At 51.8% G+C, this 15,590-nt stretch overlaps 1 pseudogene; it reads left to right on the top strand.

Moving 5' to 3' along the window:
* LOC142254863 (fatty acyl-CoA hydrolase precursor, medium chain-like) overlaps positions 1–10,786 on the top strand; it is a 52,845-nt pseudogene extending 42,059 nt beyond the window's left edge.
* Positions 10,787–15,590: the final 4,804 nt, after the last annotated feature.

Here is a 15,590-nt window from a genome sequence, read left to right as displayed (position 1 = left end):
CGCCGTTATACACATAAGACTGGAGATGTGCGGCTCCGAATAGAAAGTGTATTGGTATTGTTTACATTACAAAGTTATACAAAGTTGATTAGGGCGTAACTATGCAACATACATATTCATTAAAGGCGTGAATTACATATTCCCAGCAAGAGAAATTAATATAATGACTTATACTCCAATAACAAGATGTTTTTCAGTCGTCTCTAAGTCAAAACATTCTGCGTCCTTGAAGTTGGTCTCACAGTTTATTACGCAAATAAGTCTGGTTCGGTCTTGTCAGGGAGAATGAATTTCTATTATTTTCTAAGTCAGTGAAAAAGGTTAACTCTTTCCTCACAACAGCGACTTACAAGGTCGCTGTTACGTCACAGAAAATGGTGACGTAATAGCGACCTCGTTGTCGCTGTCGCTTAGTGTGAACCAGCCCTAAGGGTTTCTGTGTGTTTGTCTTGAATATACAGACAGACAATATACCATTGTAGCAGAATCCTTCTGATTTACTTTCCTCAAATATCTGATGTTTTATGTGTTTGCTATATACACAGACAGACAATATATCCATTTACCTAACTCAAATACCTGATGTGTATTCTTGGGAGATTTGAATGCTGTGGGTTTATTACCCCATTGTCTGATGTGTGGTGTATCTCTGATTCATCTATGCCCAAAGATTGGCCATCAAAGGGCATGGATCAATAAGACTACAACACATTAACTCTAAGGTTTGTCATTTTTGGGCAAACTTCTATTAAAGATCAGCTGAAGTATAGCACAGACAGAAGCTCGTGTTTCCTGCTCCGTGAGACGTCCGGGCAGTGATGTCCAGGAGTTCTCTGTCTATGTCATGCTTCTCTGACCTCCAGACAGATTATGTTCCAAAACTCCTTGGTGATGTAAGTATTTAACTGTAGTTAACCTTTGTATGTTCAATATACAAATGTGTACGCAATATCATACTTTCTTTGTCGCTCCATTGGGAGACCCAGACAATTGGGTGTATAGGCTATGCCTCCGGAGGCCGCACAAAGTATTACACTTAAAAGTGTTAAGCCCCTCCCCTTCTGCCTATACACCCCCCGTGCTCCCACGGGCTCCTCAGTTTTTTGCTTTGTGCGAAGGAGGTCAGACACGCACGCACAGCTCCACAGATTGGTCAGCAGCAGCTGCTGACCATGTCGGATGGAAGAAAAGTGGGCCCATATAGAGCCCCCAGCATGCTCCCTTCTCACCCCACTCTTGTCGGTGGTGTTGTAAGGTTGAGGTATCCATTGCGGGTACGGAGGCTGGAGCCCACATGCTGTTTTCCTTCCCCATCCCCCTCAGGGCTCTGGGTGAAGTGGGATCCTATCGGTCTCCAGGCACTGAGACCGTGCTTCATCCACAACTCCTGTGGAGCCTGCTGGATAGGAGCCGGGTATCGTTCAGGGACATGGCCCTGCTACTTGGAGGTACTCTGTATCCCTGTGGGGACAGCGCACAGCAACACTCCAGCTTTGCTGGGTGTGCTAGTGCACCGGGGACCACGGCGCTGACCGGGTTAATATGTGCCATTACACACTCAGCGTTGCTGAGTGTGTTTATGTATAGGGACTGCCGCACTGACCGCCGCGGCCATGGAAACACTGCGGTGCGGCTGGGACTTGTAGTGCGCCGGGGACTTTCACGCCGGCCGCGCTTTTACGGCGGCCGCGTTTATTACTAGAGTCCCCGGCTTTTTGCGGCCTAGTTTCCTTTCCTCCCGCCCACAGCCCTGACAGGCAGGGGAAGGGCGGGACGCTGCACAGAACGAGCAGCACTGAGGGCTGGAGCATGCTTTGCATACTCCACCCCCCTCACTGTGCACAGTGCGGGCACCAGTTCCCGCTCTTTCTGGGTCACGCCCACGGCTCCCTCCTCTCCTCAGGACGCCGGCAGCCATTCCTGTCAGCTCCTCGGACGCTGCAGAGGGGGACAAAGTCTGGGAGACCCAGGCAGGGACTCTGGTGGCCTCACAACCGCTTTAGGCGGGTGGTAAGCAGCACCTGTGGTGCTAGCCCCATTGTGCAGTAGTGTAACATTATATGTTTATGGTATATATGTTTTACACTGTATGGTGCACAGTTGATTTCTGGCTATATACCCTATTGTGTTACTCAGGGAAGATAATAGCATGGCGCCCACGAAAGGCAGGGGTGCCAAAACACAGGCTTATTATGTTGCCTGCGCCGCATGTACGACCCCGCTACCGGCAGGTTCCACTGACCCTCATTGTGTGCACTGTTCGGCCCCTGTGGCACTTACTCAGCCGGAGCCTCTGCTAAGAGGGGCCCAGGGGGAGCCACCTGCTAACACTGTTCAGGTGACGGGGACGGAGTTTGCAAAACTCTCTGAGACTATGGCTAAGATACTAGAAGCCTTGCAGTCCAGGCCGGTATCTCAGCACAGGGACTCTGTTGAATCTTTGTTCCCTGGCCCACCTCAGCTGGACCAACAATGTCCTCCCGGGGTATCTCATGGATCCCAGGCTGAGGGTTCTGACACAGACCCCAGCCCCAGACCGACTAAGCGAGCTCGCTTAGATTTTCCCTCGACATCATCATATTGTGCAGGGTCTCAGAGGGGGGAATCTCTGGTTGATGATGCGGAGACAGCTGATCAGGATTCTGATGCTGAGGCCGCTCTCAATCTTGATACTCCGGACGGGGACGCCATAGTGAACGACCTTATTGCGTCCATCAATCGTATGTTGGATATTTCTCCCTCAGCTCCTCCGGTGGAGGAGTCAGCTTCTCAGCAGGAGAAATTCCGTTTCAGGTTTCCCAAGCGTACACCGAGTATGTTTCTGGACCACTCTGATTTCAGAGAGGCAGTCCAGAATCACCATGCTTGTCCAGATAAGCGTTTTTCTAAGCGCCTTAAGGATACACGTTATCCTTTTCCCCCTGACGTGGTCAAAAGTTGGGCTCAGTGTCCCAAAGTGGATCCTCCAATCTCCAGACTGGCAGCTAGATCCATACTTGCAGTGGAAGATGGGGCTTCACTCAAAGATGCCACTGACAGGCAGATGGAACTCTGGTTGAAATCCATCTATGAAGCTATCGGCGCTTCTTTTGCCCCAGCGTTCGCAGCCGTATGGGCGCTACAAGCTATCTCAGCAGGTCAAGCGCAAATTGACGCAGCCACACGCACGTCCGCGCCACAGGTGGCGTCCATAACCACTCAGACGTCGGCATTTGCGTCTTACGCTATTAATGCTGTCCTGGACTCTGCGAGCCGTACGGCGGTTGCAGCCGCCAATTCGGCGGTACTCCGCAGGGCCTTGTGGCTACGGGAATGGAAGGCAGATTCTGTTTCCAAAAAGCGCTTAACCAGTTTGCCAATTTCTGGCGACCGATTGTTTGGCGAGCATTTGGATGAAATCATCAAACAATCCAAGGGAAAGGATACATCCTTACCCCAGCCCAAACCGAACATACCCCAACAGAGGAAGGGGCAGTCGAGGTTTCGGTCCTTTCGGGGCGCGGGCAGGTCCCAATTCTCCTCGTCCAAAAGGCCTCAGAAAGATCAAAGGAACTCTGACGCATGGCGGTCTAAGTCACGTCCTAAAAAGGCCACCGGAGGTGCCGCTACCAAAGCGGCTTCCTCATGACTTTCGGCCTCCTCACTCCGCATCCTCGGTCGGTGGCAGGCTCTCCCGCTTTTGCGACGCCTGGCTGCCACAGGTAAAAGACCGTTGGGTGAGAGACATTCTGTCTCACGGTTACAAGATAGAGTTCACCTCTCGTCCCCCGACTCGATTCTTCAGGTCATCCCCGCCTCCCGAGCGAGCCGAGGCTCTTCTGCAGGCGCTGGGCACTCTGAAGGCAGAAGGAGTGGTGGTCCCTGTTCCTCTTCAGCAACAGGGCCACGGTTTTTACTCCAACTTGTTTGTGGTCCCAAAGAAGGACGGGTCTTTCCGTCCTGTCCTGGACCTGAAACTTCTCAACAAACACGTAACGACCAGGCGGTTCCGGATGGAATCCCTCCGCTCCGTCATCGCCTCAATGTCCCAAGGAGATTTCCTTGCATCGATCGATATCAAAGATGCTTATCTCCAAGTACCGATTGCTCCAGAGCACCAGCGCTTCTTGCGCTTCGCCATAGAAAACGAACACCTGCAGTTCGTGGCACTGCCGTTCGGCCTGGCAACAGCCCCACGGGTTTTCACCAAGGTTATGGCTACTGTAGTAGCGGTCCTCCACTCTCAGGGTCACTCGGTGATCCCTTACTTGGACGATCTCCTGATCAAGGCACCCTCTCAAGAGGCATGCCAACACAGCCTCGACGCTACCCTGGAGACTCTCCAGAGTTTCGGGTGGATCATCAATTTTCCAAAGTCAAATCTGACACCGGCCCAATCGCTCACATACCTTGGCATGGAGTTTCATACCCTCTCAGCGATAGTGAAGCTTCCGCTGATCAAGCAGCGGTCACTACAGACAGGGGTACAATCTCTCCTTCAAGGCCAGTCACACCCCTTGAGGCGCCTCATGCACTTCCTGGGGAAGATGGTGGCAGCAATGGAGGCAGTTCCTTTCGCGCAGTTTCACCTGCGTCCTCTTCAATGGGACATCCTACGCAAATGGGACAGGAAGCCGACGTCCCTCGACAGGAACGTCTCCCTCTCTCAGGCGACCAAAGCTTCCCTTCGGTGGTGGCTTCTTCCCACTTCATTATCGAAGGGGAAATCCTTCCTACCCCCATCCTGGGAGGTGGTCACGACGGACGCGAGTCTGTCAGGGTGGGGAGCGGTTTTTCTCCACCACAGGGCTCAGGGTACGTGGACCCAGCAAGAGTCCTCGCTTCAGATCAATGTTCTGGAAATACGGGCAGTGTATCTTGCCCTGAAAGCGTTCCAGCAGTGGCTGGAAGGCAAGCAGATCAGAATTCAGTCGGACAATTCCACAGCGGTGGCATACATCAACCACCAAGGCGGCACACGCAGTCGGCAAGCCTTCCAGGAAGTCCGGCGGATTTTGATGTGGGTGGAAGGCACGGCCTCCACCATCTCTGCAGTTCACATTCCAGGCGTGGAAAACTGGGAAGCAGATTATCTCAGTCGCCAGGGCATGGACGCAGGGGAATGGTCCCTTCACCCGGACGTGTTTCAGGAGATCTGTTGCCGCTGGGGGGTGCCGGACGTCGACCTCATGGCGTCCCGGCACAACAACAAGGTACCGACGTTCATGGCACGGTTTCAAGATCCCAGAGCTCTGGCGGCAGACGCCTTAGTTCAGGATTGGTCGCAGTTTCAGCTCCTTTATGTGTTTCCTCCGCTGGCACTGTTGCCCAGAGTGTTACGCAAGATCAGGGCCGACTGCCGCCGCGTCATCCTCGTCGCTCCAGACTGGCCGAGGCAGTCGTGGTACCCGGATCTGTGGCATCTCACGGTCGGCCAACCGTGGGCACTACCAGACCGACCAGACTTGCTATCTCAAGGGCCGTTTTTCCATCTGAATTCTGCGGCCCTCAACCTGACTGTGTGGCCATTGAGTCCTGGATCCTAGCGTCTTCAGGGTTATCTCAAGACGTCGTTGCCACTATGAGACAGGCTAGGAAACCAACGTCCGCCAAGATCTACCACAGGACGTGGAAAATTTTCCTGTCGTGGTGCTCTGCTCAGGGTTTTTCTCCCTGGCCTTTTGCCTTGCCCACTTTTCTGTCCTTCCTTCAATCTGGACTGGAAAAGGGTTTGTCGCTCGGCTCCCTTAAGGGACAAGTCTCAGCGCTCTCTGTGTTTTTCCAGAAGCGCCTAGCCAGACTTCCACAGGTACGCACGTTCCTGCAGGGGGTTTGTCACATCGTTCCTCCTTACAAGCGGTCGTTAGAACCCTGGGATCTGAACAGGGTGCTGCTGGTTCTTCAGAAACCACCATTCGAGCCAATGAGAGATATTTCTCTCTCACGCCTTTCGCAGAAAGTGGTTTTTCTAGTAGCAGTCACTTCACTTCGGAGAGTGTCTCAGCTAGCAGCGCTGTCATGCAAAGCCCCTTTCCTGGTTTTTCACCAGGACAAGGTGGTTCTGCGTCCGGTTCCGGAATTTCTCCCTAAGGTGGTATCCCCCTTTCATCTCAATCAGGATATCTCCTTACCTTCTTTTTGTCCTCATCCAGTTCACCAATGTGAAAAGGATTTGCACTTGTTAGATCTGGTGAGAGCACTCAGACTCTACATTTCTCGTACGGCGCCCCTGCGCCGCTCGGATGCACTCTTTGTCCTTGTCGCTGGCCAGCGTAAAGGGTCACAGGCTTCCAAATCAACCTTGGCTCGGTGGATCAAGGAGCCAATTCTCGAAGCCTACCGTTCGGCTGGGCTTCCGGTTCCCTCAGGGCTGAAGGCCCATTCTACCAGAGCCGTGGGCGCGTCCTGGGCTTTGAGGCACCAGGCTACGGCTCAGCAGGTGTGTCAGGCGGCTACCTGGTCGAGCCTGCACACTTTCACGAAACACTATCAGGTGCATACCTATGCTTCGGCGGATGCCAGCCTAGGTAGACGAGTCCTTCAGGCGGCGGTTGCCCACCTGTAGGAAGAGGCCGTTTTACGGCTCTCTTACGAGGTATTATTTTACCCACCCAGGGACTGCTTTTGGACGTCCCAATTGTCTGGGTCTCCCAATGGAGCGACAAAGAAGAAGGGAATTTTGTTTACTTACCGTAAATTCCTTTTCTTCTAGCTCCAATTGGGAGACCCAGCGCCCGCCCCTGTTTTTTTTGTGTACACATGTTGTTCATGTTGAATGGTTTCAGTTCTCCGATATTCCTTCGGATTGAAGTTACTTTAAACCAGTTTATAATTCTTTTTCCTCCTTCTTGCTTTTGCACCAAAACTGAGGAGCCCGTGGGAGCACGGGGGGTGTATAGGCAGAAGGGGAGGGGCTTAACACTTTTAAGTGTAATACTTTGTGCGGCCTCCGGAGGCATAGCCTATACACCCAATTGTCTGGGTCTCCCAATTGGAGCTAGAAGAAAAGGAATTTACGGTAAGTAAACAAAATTCCCTTCTTTCCTTTAAGTTTGTATTTCATATTAAACTTTATAATAAAATTACTTAATTTCCTAAAAATATAGCAAAACAAGCAGCCATATATGTTATCATGGAGAGCAAGGAAAGGAGTCAAATATATAGAGAAAAGGTGGCGCTGTGATAGTTTGTCTCCTTTACTGGAGAGACAAATAGAGAAAAGTGGAAACCAAATGTAGCAATGCCGACTATTTGTATCTTATGATATATCTTTGTATCTAGCTATTAAACCTAACGGATGTAAGAGCCGGAATGACGCGGGAGACTGTGATGACGAAGCTCCAAAATATTCCTTTGCTGGTGAGATAAGATGAACACGGAGCATTTATTGTCCAATTAGTTTTCAATGAAAAGTTATTAATCTTCTTTTATAATTACTATTTTTTTTTTTAGACTCTGAGCCCAGAAGCCATTCCTCACGTTGTTGATGAGTATCTTGGTGACCTCAATGATCCAGTGGAAATTCGCGACAGATTCCAGGATTTGTGTGGCGATATCATGTTCGTTATGCCGACTCTAAAAATTGCAAAATACCATCGAGGTACGAGCCCGTCACATTGTAGCTTATTTGTTGCCAGGACATGCTGGGAGTTGTAGTAGTATTGATTGCGGGGCAGACATATCATTGGTGCAACCTGTGCATCCACACATGAGCTCTAGAGGTCAAGGGGCCCATTTCCAACTGTAAAATAGGTAGAATTGTCCATTATGATTTGCTATTGGACTGTAAAAAGCCCATATTTTATTCTTCAACAGGGGCTCTTTTCTGTCTGTGTCCGCCAGTGATTAACATGAATCTGTCACCAGGATTTCACCTGTCAGACGATTTATGTGCACTTTTAGCTCTCGAAGACAAGTCCAGCAATAACTTTGCATGGCCGGTCAGCTCCTCTATTCCTGAGAAATTAGTGCTTGAATTAATATGCAAATTAGGATGAAGATCTGAAGCCTCTGTCACTCCCGCTCTATTGCCCGCCTAAATTCACCTCCTTCTGTTTGACTGACAGCGTCTATCCTGTGTGACTTCAGGCACAGGGGTCTTCAGTCAAGCAGCAGGAAGAAACACTACTGGGTGGGGAATAGAGCTGGAGTGACAAAGGCTTCAGATTTTAAATATTAACCCCATAAGTGTCCATGTACCGCCCCAAGGCTCAGCCGGCTGCTGAGCCGCTCGGATCCATGCTCGTCGGTGGGTGGCTCGAGCTCTTCCACGGACCCGGGGGTCACGTCGCTCTGAAAGGGGGATTTGGCGCTACACGTAGGGACTTCGGTGAGGAGATCCACGCCGGAGCCACGGTGGTTTGTATGAGATTTAAGCTCTTGACGCCACCCACTGGTTGTGGTGAATGGATGGACACCATCGCTGCCGTTGACTAGGCTCCCGGGGACGGTGTTGTGCAGCTTTGTGTTCACCACCTCCATGGGTAGGGGGGGTGTTGGTCCCGGGGGCCCGAGGGAGGTCCTGAGGCACTGGTGTACTCACTATGATACAACACACTGAGTCTCTGGTAAACCAAACAGGATGATGAATGGTGCCTGCAGCCGGCTGCAGCTTCCCCTTAATAGGTTGGTGGTTTCCGCCTTTCTCCTGCACCCCTTTAGTCTAGACGTTATGACTCCTATGCCTAAGCAACGGTAGTCCGCTCCCCGGCTTGCTGTATGTCGGGAGAGCCCTGTTTGCCCGCAGACGCTGGCCCCTTGGGTCTCTATGCCTTGGCTGTGGCTTTACCCTAATGGTTGGGCTGTTGTCTTCAGTCGGGTCTTGTGTGGGAAAGGTCCTAAAGTCCAGTCCTTAATCAGTTGATTAGACTTAGCCTAGTTGTTTCTTGGCCTCGTACTGGGTCTGAGTACCCCTCCTGATGCTCCGGTTTCCAATTGGTTCCCCGGTTCGGTACCGGCGGGCCACCGCCCGACCCCGGTCCCTACGGTTCCACCGGCTGTAATCCCAGCTCCTGCAGGCGGCCACCATCGTCTTCCTCTTTGCCAAAGGTGCCTGGGCTCCAACCTGAGCACAGGTCTGCCCTTGAACTTGACTCTCCTCACTCTGTCAAGACTACTCTCTAGACCGTTTTCCCGCCTCCGAGCCTGTGAACTCCTCGGTGGGCAGAGCCAACCGCCTGGCTCCGCCCCCCTGGTGTGGACATCAAACCCGGTGGGTGGTGACAAAGGTTTGTAGTTTGGCTGCTGTAACCTTTCTAAGGGGAGGGTGTGTGTGTGTGCATGGGACTACCTGGAATGACCTGACTAGTCCAGGGCGTCACATTCATATTATTTAATAACAGGGGTGTATCAAGCAGTACGGGTGGCCATGCTGGCTGAGGACCCTCACAAATACTTTCTATTTTGTCCAGTGGCTCTAAACCTCCAAATGCCCAGGAGGTTCCCAATCTCACGTAGGAACAGCAGCAACACGCGGCCGAGCATCATCACTAGTGACATATCACAGATTATACAATGTCATGATGCGGACACACGACTCTTGGTCTTATTTCTCCTTAGATATGGGGCTCCCTGTGTATTTATATGAGTATCAGCACCCACCAAGCTTACTGGCTGATGTGAGACCAAACTTTGTGAAGGCCGATCACGGCGACGAGCTCGTTTTTGTGACCGGAGGACCCTTCCTGAGGGATGGCGTGTTATACTCTGGTGAGTCAATAGAAAACAAACCTCGGTGTTATACAGTATCCGGCTGAGAGCTCAAAATGTTTACTATACAGAGGAGCACTGCAAAAATGAAGTCTACAGTACTGTTTGGATTACTTTTTGTTTCACAAATTGCCCTATTTGGGATGAATCCTTTATTCCCTCATGTACCCGGCCTCGGTCACTGATGTTTTATTTTTCAGGACATGCAAGCCAAGAAGAGAAAGTCCTGGCCAAAACCATGATGAAATACTGGGCAAACTTCGCTCGTACTGGGTAAGATCATACACTAGACAAGAATAACTGCACATTGGCTGCAGTGGCGTCCCCTCAATATCCCGCCCAATAATAATAATACTGCCATATTGTTTTCTGTAGGGACCCCAATTCTCCCGGTCTGACAACATGGCCGAAGTACGGCGCAGACGAGCGCTACCTACAGATCAATTTGAAGCAGAAATCATCTTCAAAACTGAAGGAGGAAAAGTTCAGATTCTGGACCGAGATCCTTCCAAAGAAAATCCGCTCCAAGACGGTGGATGGAAGTGATCGCACTGAGCTGTAGAATCGAACCAAGTAGTTTCTACATTGGAGAGAAGAACACGCACAATATGAGGAGGGGCCCGAGGTGCAGGGAACCCCGAATCACAACTGCGCAGTAATTTTTTTTCCTGTTTTTAAATTTTACTTTTTTCAAACCTTAAACATTTTGTTGTGAGCCTCTGTCTTCTAGGATATAACTATTCGAGTCGACAGATCAGTGACACCCTACAGTTATCCCCTAAAATACCAGTGGCCTTCCACAAAATCAGTAAAACCATTTTGCTAAAATATTCTGTATATTAGAGACCCTGTTCCTTCCACAAAGCCACTCTGTCTGTGATCTCACACAAGGATAGCACGGTTCTGTGTTCATTTTATGTTTGTGGTGTCCATCTTGTCTTATAACTCCTGTATCATGGTGATCAAATAACACTGAAGTTGCGGCGAAGTTTCACATCTCTTTTCCTGCCCCTTTAGTCCCTATTGGCTCATATTTCGGAGGGAATTTTGCTTTGTCAGTGACCATTAATAAAGCAGAAGTCCTGAGTACACCATACAAGGCTGTGCTGTATTGATTTCCCAAGAGCTCGTAAAATAAATCTTCACAATTTGGAGTTCAAAAGGCATAAAAGGGAATGGAGCCAGAACAGGGACCAGGCACGCATTATACCATCCGGATCTCCATTGAGAATGGATTCACCAGAAAACAAAGCTAAAAAAGCTTATTCTTACATTCTTGCTTTATTTTTTTTCTGTGAGCTTTGTCCTATTGAATTCTGGGTGATTTTGTATTATATAGTCTTGTCCAAGAAGTGGAGAGTTACCTATGCTTTGTGAACAGTGTGCATGTGATGGGATTGGTCTATGAATGTGAAATATAGCGATACTTGTACTTTAAGGATTGCTAGTGTTACAATATGTATGGTGTTCTCAGTCATGTAGAACCTAGACACATTTCAATGTGCCCTTCTGATGCTCCAAAATGTAGAACCAAATGATGTACAGTTTTGAAACTAGCTACTTGTCTTCCACTGAATTCAAACTGAGAGAAAGATAAGGAAAGTGACCTTTCTTTGTCGCTCCATTGGGAGACCCAGACAATTGGGTGTATAGCTTCTGCCTCCGGAGGCCACACAAAGTATTACACTTAAAAGTGTAAGCCCCTCCCCTCTGCCTATACACCCCCCCGTGCATCACGGGCTCCTCAGTTTTTATGCTTTGTGCGAAGGAGGACACACATCCACGCAAGCGCCACAATTTAGTCAGCAGCAGCTGCTGACTATATCGGATGGAAGAAAAGAGGGCCCATAACAGGGCCCCCAGCATGCTCCCTTCTCACCCCACTCTGGTCGGCGGTGCTGTTGAGGTTGAGGTACCCATTGCGGGTACAGAGGCTGGAGCCCACATGCTGTTTTCCTTCCCCATCCCTTAGGGGCTCTGGGTGAAGTGGGATCCTAATCGGTCACCAGGCACTGGGACCGTGCTCCCTCCACAGCCCCTGGGGGAATCTGCTGGACAGGAGCCGGGTATCATCAGGGACAGGGCCCTGCTACTCTGAGGTACTCTGTGTCCCCTTGGGGACGGCGCATAGAGCGCCTGTGTTATGGACGCTGCAGCAGCTGCTGGGTGTGTTAGTGCGCCGGGACTACCGCGCTGACCGCGCTTGTTTGCCGGCCGCGCTTATAACTATAGTCCCCGGCTTTTGCGGCCTAGTACCGCATACTCCCGCCCCCGGGCCTGCCAGTCAGGGGTAAGGGCGGGACGCTGCACTGGACGTCAGCGCTGAGGGCTGGAGCATACTTTGTATCCTCCTCCCCCCTCACTGAGCACCGTGGGGCACCAGATTCCCGCACTTTCTGAGGCACGCCCACGGCTCCCTCCTCCTCTCAGAACACTGGCAGCCATTCCTGTCAGCACTTCAGACGCTGGAGAATTTCAGAGGGGAGACAACACCGAGCTCCACAGCTCTGGGAGGCCCGGGCAGGGAATCTGGTGGTCACACAACCGCTGCAGGCGGTCGGTAAGCCGCACCTGTTACTAGGTGCTGGCCCCCTGGGTGCCGAAGTGTATATTTATATACTTATTTTGTATACATTTACTCTATACGGCTGCACTATTTGCTTTTGGCTATATACCCTCACTGATTGCTCTAAGGGGAGACAACAGCATGTCGTCCGCAAAAAGCAAGGGTGCCAAGGCACAGGCTTACTTTGCAACCTGTACCTCATGTGCGGCTATGCTACCTGCAGGTTCCACCTACCCTCATTGTGTGCAATGTTCGGCCCCTGTGACACTCACTCAGCCGGAGCCTCTGCCACTGGTGGAACCCCCGGCCCAGGTGGAACGACCTGCTGCCACTGTCCAGGTGACAGGGACAGAGTTTGCAGTATTCGCTGACAAACTGTCTGAGTCTATGGATAAATGGTCTGCTAAAATACTAGAAGCTTTGCAGTCCAGACCGGTAACACTGGCCCCGGGCACAGTTGAATCATTGACCCCAGGCCCCCCTCGGTTGAAGCAGCAAAGTGCTCCTGGGGCGACTCATAGGTCCCACGGTGAGGACTCTGACATGGACCGCAGTCCCAGACCGACTAAGCGGGCTCGCTGGGAAATTCCCTCGACTTCATCACACTGCTCAGGGTCTCAGCATGAGGACTCTCTGGAGGATGAAGCGGAGGGGGCAGATCAGGGCTCTGATCCTGACACCGCTCTCAACCTTGATACACCTGAAGGGGACGCCATAGTAAACGACCTTATAGCGTCCATCAATCAGGTGTTGGATCTTTCTCCTCCAGCTCCTCCGATTGAGGAGTCAGCTTCTCAACAGGAGAAATTCCATTTTAGGTTCCCCAAACGTCCACGGAGTGGGTTTCTTGATCACTCCGACTTCGGGGATACAGTCCAGAAACACCGAGCCTTACCAGATAAGCGCTTTACTAAGCGCCTTAATGACACACGTTATCCCTTTCCCCCTGACGTAGTCAAGGGTTGGGCTCAGTGTCCCAAGGTGGATCCTCCAGGCTCTAGACTGGCGGCTAGATCCATAGTTGCAGTGGCAGATGGTGCATCACTCAAGGATGCCACTGACAGGCAGATAGAGCTCCTGATGAAATCCATCTATGAAGCTATTGGCGCGTCCTTTGCTCCGGCATTCGCAGCCGTATGGGCACTCCAAGCTATCTCAGCTTGTCAATCTGAGATTAATGCAGTCACACGTGCCTCTACTCCGCAAGTAGTGTCCTTAACCTCTCAGGCGTCGGCGTTTGCGTCCTATGCCATGAATGCTGTCCTGGACTCTGCGAGCCGTACGGCGGTAGCATCCGCCAATTCGGTGGCAGTCCGCAGGGCCATGTGGCTACGTGAATGGAAGGCAGACGCTGCTTCCAAAAAGTTCTTAACCGGGTTGCCATTTTCTGGCGACCGCCTGTTTGGCGAGCGACTGGATGAAATCATTAAACAAACCAAGGGAAAGGACTCGTCCTTCCCCCAGTCCAAACCAAACAGACCTCCACAAAGGAAGGTACAATCGAGGTTTCGGTCCTTTCGGCCCTCAGCCAGATCTCAATTCTCCTCGTCCAACAGGCCACAGAAGGGTCAGAGGAACTCCGATTCATGGCGGTCTAAGTCACGTCCTAAGAAGACCGCCGGAGGAACCGCTCCTAAAGCGGCCTCCTCATGACTTTCGGCCTCACCAAACCGCATCCTCGGTCGGTGGCAGGCTCTCCCGCTTTTGCGACGCCTGGTTGCCACATGTCCAAGACCGATGGGTGAGAGACATTCTGTCTCACGGTTACAGGATAGAGTTCAGCTCTCGTCCCCCGACTCGTTTCTTCAGAACATCTCCGCCCCCCGAGCGAGCCGATGCTCTTCTTTAGGCGGTGAGCACTCTGAAGGCAGAAGGAGTGGTGATCCCTGTCCCCCTTCAGCAATGGGGTCACGGTTTTTACTCCAACTTGTTTGTGGTGCCAAAAAAGGACGGATCTTTCCGTCCCGTTCTGGACCTAAAACTGCTCAACAGACACGTGAAAACCAGGCGGTTCCGGATGGAATCTCTCCGCTCCGTCATCGCCTCAATGTCCCAAGGAGACTTCCTAGCATCAATCGACATCAGAGATGCTTATCTCCACGTGCCGATTGCACCAGAGCATCAGCGCTTCCTGCGCTTCGCCATCGGGGACGAACACCTTCAGTTCGTGGCACTGCCTTTCGGCCTGGCGACAGCCCCACGGGTCTTCACCAAGGTCATGGCAACAGTGGTAGCAGTCCTACACTCTCAGGGACACTCGGTGATCCCTTACTTAGACGATCTGCTTGTCAAGGCCCCCTCTCGGGCGGCATGCCAACACAGCCTGAACATTGCTCTGGAGACTCTCCAGAGATTCGGGTGGATCATCAATTTCCCAAAGTCAAAATTGTCACCGGCCCAATCACTGACATATCTCGGCATGGAGTTTCATACTCTCTCAGCGATAGTGAAGCTTCCGCTGGACAAACAGCGTTCACTACAAACAGGGGTGCAATCTCTCCTTCGAGGCCAGTCGCACCCCTTGAGGCGCCTCATGCACTTCCTAGGGAAGATGGTGGCAGCAATGGAGGCAGTTCCTTTTGCGCAGTTTCATCTGCGTCCACTTCAATGGGACATTCTCCGCAAATGGGACAGAAAGTCGATGTCCCTCGACAGGAACGTCTCCCTCTCGCGGGCAGCCAAGGCCTCCCTTCAGTGGTGGCTTCTTCCCACTTCTCTGTCGAAGGGGAAATCATTCCTGCCCCCATCCTGGGCTGTGGTCACGACGGACGCGAGTCTGTCAGGGTGGGGAGCGGTCTTTCTCCACCACAGGGCCCAGGGTACCTGGACTCAGCCAGAGGCCTCTCTTCAGATCAATGTTCTGGAGATAAGGGCAGTGTATCTAGCCCTAAAGGCGTTCCAGCCGTGGCTGGAAGGCAGGCAGATCCGAATTCAGTCGGACAACGCCACGGCGGTGGCATATATCAATCACCAAGGCGGCACACGCAGTCGGCAAGCCTTCCAGGAAGTTCGGCGGATTCTGCTGTGGGTGGAAGCCACAGCCTCCACCATCTCCGCAGTTCACATCCCGGGCGTAGAAAACTGGGAAGCAGACTTTCTCAGTCGCCAGGGCATGGACGCAGGGGAATGGTCTCTTCACCCGGACGTGTTTCAAGAGATCTGTTGCCGCTGGGGAACGCCGGACGTCGATCTCATGGCGTCTCGGCACAACAACAAAGTCCCGGCATTCATGGCACGGTCTCAAGATCACAGAGCTCTGGCGGCGGACGCATTAGTTCAGAATTGGTCGCAGTTTCGACTACCTTATGTGTTTCCTCCTCTGGCAATGCTGCCCAGA

Source organism: Anomaloglossus baeobatrachus, chromosome 10 (genome assembly GCF_048569485.1).
Source record: "Anomaloglossus baeobatrachus isolate aAnoBae1 chromosome 10, aAnoBae1.hap1, whole genome shotgun sequence".
NCBI classification, from domain to species: domain Eukaryota; kingdom Metazoa; phylum Chordata; class Amphibia; order Anura; family Aromobatidae; genus Anomaloglossus; species Anomaloglossus baeobatrachus.
Note: the sequence above shows the minus strand (reverse complement) of the source record. Positions and strands in the feature narration are given on the sequence as shown.